At 36.7% G+C, this 14,226-nt stretch overlaps 1 long non-coding RNA gene across 1 annotated transcript in view; it reads right to left on the reverse strand.

Annotated features, from left to right (window-relative positions):
- Nucleotides 1-1,074: 1,074 nt before the first annotated feature.
- Nucleotides 1,075-14,226, reverse strand: part of LOC140529870 (uncharacterized) — a 59,268-nt gene continuing 46,116 nt past the window's right edge. Inside the window, exon 6 of the long non-coding RNA XR_011975713.1 lies at nt 1,075-1,711. This is a non-coding gene — a long non-coding RNA (uncharacterized lncRNA). The remainder of the gene's footprint in view (nt 1,712-14,226) is intronic.

Raw genomic sequence — 14,226 nt, forward strand, 5'->3', positions numbered from 1 at the left:
AAGATGCCAGGCCTAAAGATCGTTGTCTTCAAGGTCTGGAACCTGTACACTCTGCCTAGTCAAACCATTCTCTTTCAGTTGTCAGTAATTCTACGGTCCTCTTCCTCCTTTGCCCTCTTCCTTATCCTGTCACCCTCCACCATGAGGTGTGTAAAGCCAAATGACTTCACTTAGAAAGAGTCAAAAGTCCCATAATCATTATTGTCTTTTTTGAATTTTGACTACCAATTTCTACATACCTTCAAAGCAGCTACAGCTGAGTTGGACATGCACTATTTCAGATGAGCTTTAGAAGCAATTTTTTAAAGGGAGGGACTATAGCATGATTATTCCTGTTTTACAAACAAAGAAACTGAGGCTCAGAGGGTTTAAATGACTTGTTCCAGTGATGCAGTGAGTTTTAATATCAGAGGCTTAGATTTGAACTCAGCTTTCTGCTGCCTTGGAACAGAGCACTCCTCACTACATGAGTCCAACTTGAACAATAGAAACAACAGGCTGCTATGTTATTTAAAGTCAAACAAGCAATGAATGGAAAAACAAATGAAACAACAAAGGATTTTTACATGTGATATAATTTGGTTCAGCCCCTCTAATTCACTTACTTGTTAGGAAGGGAACAGAATGAGGAAGGAGGTAGGAGGTAGGAGAAAGAAGAAAAGTGATTCCAAGAGCATAGATTGAGAGCTGGAAAGGAGATGAGAGGCCAGTTGGTTCTACCTGGCCCCCAGATTCTACAAGACCTATTCCAGGTGAAGCAGGCAGCAAAAAGCAGAGGTGAAATTAGTATCCAGGTGCTCTAGATTCCAAAACCAGCGTCCTTTACAAAGTGCCACGAGACAGAAGGAAGGATACACAAGCACAGTGTAAGTTATAAACATCAAGTTTTAATATAGTTAAGGAATAGTTTATTTTTCAAACATATAAACATATTCATATATTCATACCTACAAATGTGCAGGTGTACATATGTGCATACATATGTATATGCATCCATATCCACATGTGTACATATATTCACACATAGATGCACATGTGCATGCAAACAAACACATGTTCACATATATCTATATGTGTGTATACATACAATGTACATAGACATATATCAGTGTGCACATGCACATGTGCATCCACATCCACATCCATATCCATATCCATATCCATATCCATATATTTCCCTGAGGCAACTCCCCAAAGCGTGAGTTCTTAACTTAGAGTCTGTAAAGGTGTTCATTTTTTTGTTTGATAACTGCATATCAATATAATCTGTTTCTTTTGTAATTCTATTAAATTTTATGCATTAAAAAATTCCCTGAAGGATCTGACTCCACCAGACTGTCAAAGGGGTAGATGAAACAAAAATGGTAGAGAATCAGTGCCCAAATGATCTGCAAAGGAGTAGCTGATTTGCATTGGTGGAGAGAATTCCTATACTGGAAATCATGGAAATCAAAAAGTCAAATCATGGGTCTAACACAACTTACCTTATCCCACCTCCTCAAAGAAATTGTATGAATATAAGATATATGTTCCCATCAATGGACAAAATGACAGTTTCCCTGAATATGGGGTTCTCTACTTTCCTCCCTCCACCCAAAGCTGAAAACTCTTCTGTGTGGAAAAAAAAAAAAAAGAGTAATTAACTTTTTTAAGCTCACTAAGGGACAACTTCAGTTTACACTTACCCAGGCAAGTTTTCAACAGCAGCTCCCTGCAACAAAGAATGGAAAATGTCAAAGCCTGAGCAGTTAACTGCTTAACAATCAACCCCAAAGAGCCGACTTTGAAAGTACATGCACAGACGATTATTGTCTCCAGGACTGGCATCACACAAGTGAGACTGTCTTTTTCTGCATTCACTTTTTTTTTTTTTTACCCTGGACACCTTTGACTGTGAATGTCATTCATCACCATCCCCATTGTCTGACGCTTTAGAGATCTCACTACCAATGAGAGCAGCAGGAGATTTAGGCTGAGAAAAAGAAATGGCTCTAGGATCATTTTTTAAAGAACGTGAAACATTTTACCGTCTTTGTATTTTGGCTTGTTCTATATCTGTCTCAATGTCACTTGTACTATTGTCTGTGTGTTCTGAATACATACTTATTAAGGGACAGCTTAGATACCTAGCAGTGGTGACTGTGAAAGGGAGGACTAAGGCCTTAGTTCTTTGCCCTTTAGCTATGACTGTTGTCTCATGGAATACTTAATTTTCACAGGTCTCTAAAATATGATCGTTTGGTATGATGAGAAGAGCATTGGATTTAGTGCTAAAGGACTCCAGTTCGAATCTGAACGCTGATGTGACTTGTATGACACTGGGAAAGTCAATTAATTTCCCTGGGACTCCATTTCCTCATCTGTAAAATGAGAAATTGTGCTAGGTGGTCTCTGAGGTCCCTTCTGGGTCTATAAGTATGACCTTGGGAGACAATGTTTCATGGAGGTCATACAAGTATGAAGTCCTGATTTCAAGCCCTCTCCTGCCAGAAGAGTCAAGCATGTGGCCCATGGACTGTACACGGTTCACAACACACCTGAGTACAGCCTGAATCAAATACTATTGTGTACAAAAAATGATGAACTCAATAATTTTTAGAAAAAATAAATGGAAAGATGCCCAAAATAATGAAGAGCAAAATTAACAGAACCGAGAGAATATTGTATACAGTAACATCAACATTGTTTTAAGAATGACTTTGAGTGAATACGTTATTTTGTCTATTATAAATACCCAAATTAATTGTAAATGACATAAAAAAGATGTTATCTTAATACAAAGAATTTACTTATATATGTAAAGTTATTCTGTACGTATTTCTATTTATCAGTTTTTTCTGATTTTACACACACACACACATATACACAAATCTATTTGTGTTGAATATATATATAATACATACATATGCATACATACACATACATGTATACATATACACATATACACACATGTATGTGCATACCTATTTGTGTCTAATACTAGCTATCTAGGGAAAGGGGAGGAAGAAAAACAGAAATCTACATGATAATTTTGTTGTATATTTGAAAGGAATAACAAGTTGTGCATACTAGCTTTGCAGTTTCATGCACAATCATCTTTTTATTGTACTATGTTACGGAAATGTTTGTTTTATTTCATAAAGTAAAAAGAATAAAAAATATGATTGGGAAATATTTAACAAAATAGATAAGCTGGCAAACAAAATATACATGGTTTTCTAAGTAACTATGACCTGAAATCCATAAAGATCCATATATATATATATATATATATATATATATATATATATATATATATATATATATGGCTTGGTGACCTCCATTTCTATTTAGGTTTGACACTTTTGCTTTACCCTACCATTAGCTTATCATGGAAACTTGGATTATTCAAAATATTATAATCATTCTCTTCACCCGTAAAATGTTAACATAGTGACTAGGTGGTCTCTGAAGTCCCTTCAAGATCTGAAATTCAGTGGACCTGCTTAACCAAGGAATGGATCCATGGAGAAGCATGACTTGGCATCTGTAATGATACCAGTTAGCTTTAATAACCAAATGTCTAGAAAGTTTTAATGGCAGGTGCAGTTGGAAAAGAAGCATTTAAAAACATGAACCTTTATTTCAAAGGATGTGAATCGAACTTCAGATGAAATATCAGATTCAGGCAAGATAACTCCACAGAGCCCTTACATGGTTTGGATAGTTATTTCCCAGACATTTCTCTGCTCCTTCTGATGGATTAGGCTGGGAATAGAGGGATATAATATCTTATGAAAGTGCTTTTCTATCTGGTCGAGGGATGAAATATTCCCTCTGCTTCTGGTAAGGAAGCAATGAAAATAACACAAGTATTGAGTTAGGGTGGTTGGACCATGAAAGACATCCTGAAAATGGTGCCATGGTCTGGTTGCTAGAGAACTAGATGGGGAGCATGAAACTTGAAGCCCTATTCTCAAAGCTATCTGACCAGCTCCAAAAATACTACAAGGGCAGTTTCTGTGATTCTTAGTTGGTTTTCGTTTTTTTGTGGGATCGATCAAGGTTAGTGGTTGATGCTGGCCCAATCCACTAAATGTTTGAACAAGTCACTGAATTCTTGTGTGGCTGCTGTGTACCTCCAGACTGATATAGGGTTCATGGTCTTTTATATGCTAACCATTTCATTTTGGACAGTGTTTGTGGGATCAATAGAAAGTGGTGTTATTACAAATGAAAACAACTCTGAGGCACTACCTCACACTCTGCCATATTGGCAAAATTAACAAAAAACGGAAAATGACGAATGTTTTATGCAAATAAAAATAATAATAGGTACCATTTATATAGTACTTCAGTTTTGTAGACCACTTTACAAAATATATCTATTTGATTCTCAAAGCAACCTTGGGAACTAGGCACTATTATAATGCCTATTTTACAGATAAGAAAACTGAGGTGGAGAAAGAACAAGTGAATTCTCCATAGCTAATAATAGTCCAAGGCAGTATATGAACTTAGTGGTTCCTGACTCTGAGTCACTTTCTATCCATTACCATGCCTGGTGTAATCTGCACCTGACTATTAATTTCTTTTTTTTCCTTTTAATCACTTTGAAAATGCTTCATGATTCATACCTGTATTATTTTAAGAAAACAGGGTGGAGAATAGACCAGATGAAGATGCTACATGGACATCTTACAAGCATTATAAATTTAGTTTTCATAAACCCTAAGGATTTTTCATGATGATTAAACTTCTAATAAAGATGATCAAACTCCTCAACCTTCCCCCCCCACCACCACCAACCCCACAGAAAGATTATTGGTGTGTCAGTGAGCTTGGTTGCCATTTCGTTTTGCAGACCTATTTAAGGATTTTGCATCCACATAGAAGATTGTCTAGTTGAAGAAATCTGTAAAGTACCAAAAAGAAAATCTCAACATTATATGGACCATACAAAAAAAGATCTTGTTTACAAAATTAATTTAAGATAACATAAGTTACAATGAAATCACAGTGGAGTAGTGAGATTTTTCTGTATATAGATGGAAGACTTGTGGGGATAAACAATGTAGACTGGGAGAGTACCTCTCCACTCCTACCACCATGTGTATCACAATCAACAGTCTTAACCCTGTCTACCATCTTTGTAAAGACATAAATAAAGAACCCCAAACTCAGGTGATTCAGAGTAGCCAACTAAAGCATGTAGTACTGATGTCATGGCCACATTCTCCAGTATCTGGGTCTAAGATTACACATTTATAGTGGTAGCTGGCAGAGGCAAGACTTGAGTTGATATGCTCTTATTCCAAATTTAGTCTTTTCTACCTTGTGCCAGCTTTCTAAACCTTTTACCCTCTAACACTCACCTTTATCTATAAAATGAAAGGATTGGGCTAATTGATCACTGAGGTCCTTTTCTGCTATGAAAATCAGTAAATCTTCCTCCCCTATGGTGTCATAGACAGACTGACTTGAGTCCAAAAGGTCACCTGTAACAATGAAGGTTTGAGACTTATCCATAGTCTCACAGCCTGTACTTACCAACGCAAAGCTGGAACCTAAATCAGTGCTTCCTCTCTAGTCACTGAGACAGGTTGCTGTTTGTCAAAAACAGGCATAGAATAAATCCAGTTGAACAACTACTTAGCCTCATGTTCAGTCATTCATTTGTACTACTCTCTGCAGTGAGGATGGCTGGATATAGAAGGTTAATATGGTCATCTAGAATTTTCTTTTCTAATAAGCTATTCCTCACACCCACTAGATATGAATATTTCAACATATATATTCATTAGCAGCATAACCGATGCAATTATTATCTGGAAGGGCCAGGCATTGTAGGAAGAGAGTGCTCTGTGTTAAGTCCAAAGCTATAAGGGGACATGTGTGTCAAAATGTCTAAAAATCCAAGTTCAAAACCCACTCAGGATTCTTTGCTGTGACCCTCTAAAGCAAATGTGTACCTTTGAAGCTGTCAGCTTTTAACAAAGTGTAGCTTATTCTACTTAAGAACCTTAACCTTGACAATGAATATATCAGGTAGTTCTTACAAATAGGCTGTTTCCTTAAATCTTAATGATAGGAAATACATGAACTGAAGTTTTTGTAAAAGAGATATTAAAGTCCTCAGGCAGGGAGAGAAATTTTACTTATCTTTTTATCTTCCCCTCAGTCAGTGCCTAACATTTAATAAAAAAAAGATGTGGAATTGAATGGAATTACTTATGCAAGTTGTCACTTTATGGTACAGTGGCAGAGAATTGGACCTAGAATAGGGAAAGCATGAGTTTAAATCTGGCCACGGAGATTTACAACCTCTGTAAGCCTGGGCAAATCTGTGCCTCCGTTTCCCCATCTGTAAAATGAGATTAATAAGAGCTCCTATATCACAAGATTGTTGTGAGGATAAAATGATATTGTAAAGGATTTGAAAATAAGAAAATGCTGTTATTGTTGTAAATGGGCATTAATAAGCAGTAACTATGGGGAGAGACCTTGTAGGATGGAGTGGATTAAGAGCTGGCCACAGAATCAGGAATATTTTGGCTCAAGTGCTCCTTCCATCACTATCAAATATATGGCCCTGGGCTAGTCAACTAAACTCGGAGTGCCTCAGTCAGTTGTCAACACACATCAATAGAGATACGCTCCTCATTAGTTGTTTCCCACACCAAATGAAATCATGAATTGGTCTAAAAAAAATCATGGTGTTAGGTACTGGTGATTCCAAGATAATGGGGCAATGACCCCTGACCTCAAGAAAATTTCTTGGGGAATAGGGATAGAATAAATTGAAAGGCAACATGGTGCCAAAGGAAAAGCAGTTAATCAACATATACTCACTTTAAAAAATTTTTTTCTTTTATTCCATAAGTAATGACTCAACATATATTTATTAGCTACCTAGCACTGTGCTAAGTGCCAGGGATACAAAGAAAGGCAAAAGCAGCAAAACCAAGCAAAACAAAACCAGCCACAAACCCCAAGGAACTCCTATCAAGTTGCATTGAAAATAGAGTTAGGAGCAGAGGTGAGCTAAAACAGAAAGAATGGAGTTTTTCCTCAGGTGCTAGGGGGGTAGGAACAGGTGGATGTCAATTTTCCTGGTGTTGCTTCTGGTCTGTCAGCAGCTTAGAAATCTTAAGAAATGCTTTCTTCTCAGTGATCCCTACACCTTAGATAACTACACACACACACACACACACACACACACACACACACACACACGCATGCCCACGCACGCACACACACACATTTCCAAAAGATAGGGTTTGAAATCTTGTTCCACTACTTCCTGTGTGACCCTCAGCAGGTTACCTCACTTTCTTTTGGACTCAGTTTCCTCCTATATAAAATGGAAATAGCAGTGCTTATGCTACCTCATTCACCAATTATGAAGAAAGTACTTTGTAAACCTTAAGGGACTACAGCATGCAGCTTACAGCATCCTGTCTTTGAAAATTGACCAGAGACCGTAGGCAGGAAATATAGTTACTAGACATCTACATACTATTTATAAAATGAAGTTTTCCAATTGAATCTTTATCAAAATATATGTTTTTTAATGTTTTTCTAAGAGACTGCATCTAGACATGTGAAATTAAATATTATTTGAGCAAAATGATTTTTATCTTTATAATCAAGCAGATCTTTATTTTTATGTTTTGGTGGTGGGTTTTCCATTTTAGGTATCTTAATTTTATGAACATATACGTATATGTGTGTGTATATGCATGTGTGTGTGTGTTCATCCTTCATTGCCGAAGAAGACCATGCCATCAGAGAAACCAGAAAAACAATGACATGACTTGCACTTGACTTCGTTTTGAGTGAGGGAGGGCTGTGCAGGTCACCAGCCTCACCTCTCCTCGAGAGCCATCTGAATCCAGTGACCAGATATTCATCAGGATGACTGGAGATGATCCAGGATGAGACAATTGGGGATAAGTGACTTGCCCAAGGTCACACAGCTAGTAAGTGTCAAGTGTGTGAGGTGAGATTTGAACTCAGGTCCTCCTGACTCCTGCACTGATGCTCTATCCACTGCACCACCTAGCTGCCCCTATATATTGTATAATTCAAACTCACTGGCTACTTATCATTTGCTGGGTTTTTTTCCCCTTTCTACCATTGTAAATGTGGCTGAATTGTGTTTCCTTTAAAAGTCCCCATGGAAGACTATGATTGTCACATCCAGTATGGAAAATCATTGGATTACCCCCAAAAACTCATCTAATACATTTGAGGTTTTAGGTTAATGCTGACAATTCAATGCAAAACATCCTGAATGTACTTGGCATTCTACATATTCTTTCCCTGTCAAACCTTGAATAATATTAACTGAATTATATATTTCTTCATTTCTGATCATTAGACATATAAAGAATAATGTCATTAGCTTTCATATTTACCCCAGAGTAAAGGTGAAAGTGAAGTTGATGGTTTCATTAAAATATTCAGGCCATATCATTTTTCTTAGCATACTTCATAAATTAGGTATTCAAATTGGAACTGAGTCTATTCTCACAAAATGTCCTTTATAAAAGTTGTTTTCCTTCATTTAGGTTTAGCACCTCAAGAATCCCTCCAACTTCAAAGTGGATCCCTAGAAAAAGTTATCCCAGACTCAAAATACTTCATGGGCTCTACACCGTATTTCAAGAGCCCCTACCAATATGATTACCTTTACTGCTAACCAGGGGATATAATCACTTTAAAACAAAGACACTGTATACATATGTACATATATATGTACATGCACACACATATCCACATACATGTGTATGCACACACATATGCATACATATATACTTATGAAACATTTTTTGTCATATATGTGGGGCACATTCTTCCATAAATACTATCACTTCATAAATAGGGAGCACACGTGGACATGTCATGACTATCAGACATATAATCTCTGCTAGACACGACCCCTGCCAGATGCACAGTTTCCTCCACTTGTTCTCTGATGATCTCATGTAACTTCTGCTCACTATATCTGTATTGATCCTGTGAAAATGATCACCTCTCCAGCCTCAAAAATTAACTTCAAAAAATTGACCAAAAAGTGACTAAAATCTCCAGTTCTCTCCATGCTCAATTCTTGTTCCTTCCTCTTTGACTCCTGCCTCTTCCCCTTTGCCTCTCTCCACACCATGACAAGTGAATGAAAAACAACTTGGTTATCAGGCTAGTCTGAAAACAATGATTGCACCTTACACCCCTCATACACAACACACACACACATACACACACACACACACACACACACACACACACACACTCCTACCATTCAAATCAAAAAACATGCATTTCAATGGAGATCAAAAATTGGTATTTGAAATGAGAAGTATTTTTTTTCCAAACAGCAAATTTGCTTTTGAGAAAACTCTATTTAATTGCATTTTAGGCATGGTCTTTTCCCTTGGATCCTTTTCTCATTAACTAGACTAGAACATTTCAGCATGTAATAAGGGTTGACTGGCATTTGGGGATTTGTAGATCAGAGGTATAAGCATTCCCTTTCATCCCAGAGAGTTTTTTTGACTATCACAAACTTTGACCCAGAAGATGGACATGAGTCATACCTAGGAATTTTGAAAAAGATACACCTATTCTGACAGAAAGGAGTGGAGACTAGGAGACCTAAACAGTAGCACCCACAAGAGGGGAAAGACAAAATGTCCAGCCCTGTTCCAAATTCTCCAAGAGAAAAAGCATCAGTGGCACAGAAGTAAGTAGGTAAAAGGAGAAAGTGAGAGTGTGGCTGAGCTGGGCAAAGAAGGGAGAGATGGAGGAAGACATCTGACAGACATCTGATAACAGAAAATACAAGGCTAATAGTGGTACCCACTTCTTCAGAGACAGAGGGAAGTTTATAATTCACCTCTCTCTCTTTGTGAATGGCTAGCACCAGGCATTATAATACACTGTACTCATCTTTTCTATCTGAACAATTCCAGTGTCTTGATTTTTGCCTCAAATACCAAGCCAGAACTTAGCTGGAAATATACAAAATTTAGGTTTGGGCCAGAAGGCAAGTTTCATTCAAATTGGTAGAAATTTTCTTAACTAGGGGCTTTGAACTACTGTGATTTTTTTTGTAGTAATTTGGTTTTTACTTGAAATTAAATCCATAAAATAGCAAAGAAAGGAAACATGCAAATGTGTGGATTTGGAGGTCTTGCCTCTATTATAAAAGGGAACTAATTTTTTTGTACCAAAGTGTGACTGACTAAATCTCCAGAGGAAAGGGGGATAGGGAACAGGTGGTAGTGATACCCCTTCTCTCTTTCCCCCTCAAAAAAATTCATATCTTAAACCACTTTACAGAAAGGCAATTGACATTCCCAAGGAAGGATTCAGTTCTCCCATATTCTGTGAGGGACAGACACAAAAAGGTCCTTGTACCAGACGGTCTTATCTTTCCTACACAGCAGTACCCACAGTGGTTCCAAAAAGAAAAGTTTCATCTAAATATTATGGAAATTTAAATCTAGAGGGTACCTTGGAGTTCATCTAGTCTAACTTCATAATTTTATAAATGATGAATGTAAGGTTCAGAGATGGTAATAAACTACCTAATTGCTGTGCTGAGAGACAAAGCTCACTATAGTGGAAAGGACACCACATTTGGAGTTATAGGATAATGGCCTAAAATTTGACTCTGATTGGAAGACCTGGAAAAATGCACTTGATCATAGGATTATAGATTTGTAGCCATAAAGGACTTCAGAGATCTAACTCACCCCTTTTATTTTACATTGGAGGAAATTGAGACCTAGAGAAATTAAGAGATTTTTCCATCTTCAGCCAGGTAACACATAGCAGAAATGAGAGTTGAAAATATATGTATTTTATTCCTGATTCCAAATCCCGGGGCTCTTTGTACTATACCATACTGCCTCGCTGATTTTAGTGGATTAATTTTTTTCATCTGTAAAACTATAGGTATAAACTATATGATACAGAGGAAAGAGAACTGTATTTAAAGCTTGAGCGACTGAGTCTGAATTCATATTTATTCTTTATTATCTCTCTGATCTTACAAGAGGAACTTCATTTCTTTGGACTTTGTTTTCCTCATCAGTGAAATAAGGTGATGAAATAATCTTTTAAAACCTTCTTACACCTTCAACTTAGTTACATGTGATTATATAACAACAGAGATGATGATGATGATGATGTCCTTCTGCCTCTAAATCCAATGAACCTGTCATTCAACTTCCATTCTAGTGAAATTTCCACATCACACGGCCCCCATTTGCTTTGGCCCTGGAGGTCCAGTTTTGGTGACATCTCCCCAAGGAAATGGTAAATTGAGATCTTTTCTGACAGTCTTAGGTGTGTATACAATAACTTAGCTAAGAAAAATATCCTAAAAAGACTGAAAGACAATTTCAGAAACTTTGCCAACCCTTCTCTAATAAATGATGTCATTTGTAACTAACGTAATTCAATTTCTCTTGGTTGTCTCAATTATTGACCATCTGATTAAAAGTGTGTTTTGCCTTAAGTGAAACCTGGCTTTGAGGTGTTTGTACAATAAAGAAATTGAGATCCTCAACATCTTATTGATTCTTTTGTCCTTATTTTTGTCAAGGCAAGTCTTCAAGCATTTACTCACCATTCACTATGTTCCAGGTACTGTGCTAAGAATTGGAAATTATAACCAAAGACAAAAACAGTTCCTGTCCCCAGGGAGTTTAATAGGGAACCAGACATAAGCAAGTATTTACAAATAAGATATACAGAATAAATTGAAGATAATCTCAGAGGAAAGACATTGTCACTTCTAGTAGACTGCAATCTTCTTGAGGATAAGAACCATGTCTTGTTTACCTATGTATCTCAGTATATATATATATATACATATATATATATATATATATATCAATCATAGTGCTAATAGGTGCCTAATAAATATTTATTGGGTTTAATTGAATTGAATGACTCTCTTCTAGTTCTACGATCCCTGCGTGGCCATAAAGCCTCCAGTTCTTTGCTTCATTAGGGGAAAATAGGAATGTGGAAGCTATAAGGAAAAGGAGGAGAATATAAAGAACTGGAAAATGAGAAATACGGATTGGAAAAGGGGAAAAGAAATTAAAAATGAATTACAGGACGAGAAACTGAAAAGAAAATAAAGGGTATATGTGAACTCATTTTTGTGGTTTTTAAATTATTTTTTTTCTAATTACATGTAAAAATATTTAACATTTTGAGTTCCCTCTCTCCTCCTCCCCATTTCCCTCACTGAGAATAAAGGCAATTTTTATAAGTTAAGCATGTTCAGTTGTACAAAACACATTTCCATATTATATATAGTTATGTTGTGAAAGAAAACACAGCCACTACCCCCCCCCCCAAAAAAAGAAAAAATCAATAACAATAAAGAAATCATTAAAAAATATGTTTCAGTTCCTTCTCTGGAGGTAGAGAGTATTTTTCATCATGAGTCCTTCAGAGTTTTCTTAGATCATTTTATTGCTGAGAAGAGCTAAGTCATTGTGTGATGTTGTTGTTTCTGTGTACAGTATTCTCCTGGTTCTTCTTACTTCACTTTTTAACCGTTCATGTAAGTCTTCCCAGGTATTTCTGAAAGCATCCTGCTAGTCATTTCTTATAGCACAATAATATTCCATCACATTCATACAGCACAACTTATTCAGTTGCTCCCCAATTGATAGACATCCTCTCAATTTATTGTTTGGTTTAGCATACACACATAGAACTGAATTCAGTAATTCACTTGAATGAGTAATAATCAGCTATTACGTATAAGGCAGGACCCACTATGATGTAGTGGATCAAGAGTGCTCCTGTAAGGCTGGGTTCAGTTCCTGTTGTATACTGTCTATGTGACCCTGAAAATGTCACATAATATATTTAAGTCTTTTAGAGGAAGGACAGTTTTGTTATGCACTGGCAGGAGGTATTTATTCCCTGACCAGTTTCCTAAGTCAAAAAATCCCAAACCCAGACCAAATAGCAACAAAAACCAAACAATAATAGCTTAAATTTCATAGGCATGTCAAGGTTTGCAAAATGCTCTATAATTTGATATTCAAAGTATTACTTCCACTGATTTTTCTCAGTTCCCTTTCATGTTTTGACTTCTTCCATTAGAATTTAAATTCCTTAAGGGCAGGGCACTCTTGTATTTGTGTTAATAATGCTTTTTTATAATTATTCTGTCTGTCTTTTTAATAACTGTAGGCTTTTTTTTTTTGAGGCAATCAAGGCCAAGTGACTTGTCCAAAGTCACACAGCTAGTAAGTCTCCATGGCCAAATTTGAATTTAGGTCCTCCTGACTCTAGGGCTAATGCTTTATCAACTCTGTTACCTATGTCTCCCATAATTCCCGACTATTAACTCCATTTTATTTTATTTTATTTTATTTTTATTTTATTTTTATTTTTTAATGTTTAACAATCACTGCCATACAATTGAGATTTTATCCCCCCCACCTACCCCCTACTACCCCCCTCCCTCCCTGCGACTGCATACAATTCTTTATAGATTCTACATATACTTTCCTATTGAGTATATTTTCACTATAGTCATGCTATGTAGTCAGACTAAAATAAATGAAAGAAATCGTATAACAAATCAGAACATGATACACAAACACATACACATACACAAACATGATCTGCTACGTTTTGTGAGTGACTTCCATATTTCTTTCTCTGAGTGTGGAAGGCATCTTGCCTTGAGAACCACCTTTGGGATTTTTTTTTTTTATAAGAAATTTTTGCGTTATTACAAAAATCCAAGTCTACCAGAAAAAACTCTCACACACTGTGGTCGTTGCTGTGCACAAAGTTCTCCTGGTTCTGCTCCTTTCACTCAGCATCAGGTCATATAAGTCCTTCCAGGCCTCTCTGAAGTCTTCTTGTTCATCATTTCTTATGGCACAATAGTACTCCATTACATTCATATACCATAATTTATTTAGCCATTCCCCAATTGATGGACATCCCCTTGACTTCCAGTTTTTGGCAACTACATAGAGTGCTGCTATAAATATTTTTGTACATGTGGGACCCTTTCCCATTTTTATGATGTCTTGGGGATATAGTCCTAGTAGCGTTATTGCTGGGTCAAAGTGTATGCACATTTTTGTAGCCCTTTGGGCATAGTTCCAAATTGCTCTCCAGAATGGTTGGATGCGCTCACAGCTCCACCAACAATGAATTAGTGTTCCAACTCTCCCACATCCTCTCCAGCAT

This window comes from Notamacropus eugenii, chromosome 2, assembly GCF_028372415.1.
Source record: "Notamacropus eugenii isolate mMacEug1 chromosome 2, mMacEug1.pri_v2, whole genome shotgun sequence".
In the NCBI taxonomy this organism is placed as follows: domain Eukaryota; kingdom Metazoa; phylum Chordata; class Mammalia; order Diprotodontia; family Macropodidae; genus Notamacropus; species Notamacropus eugenii.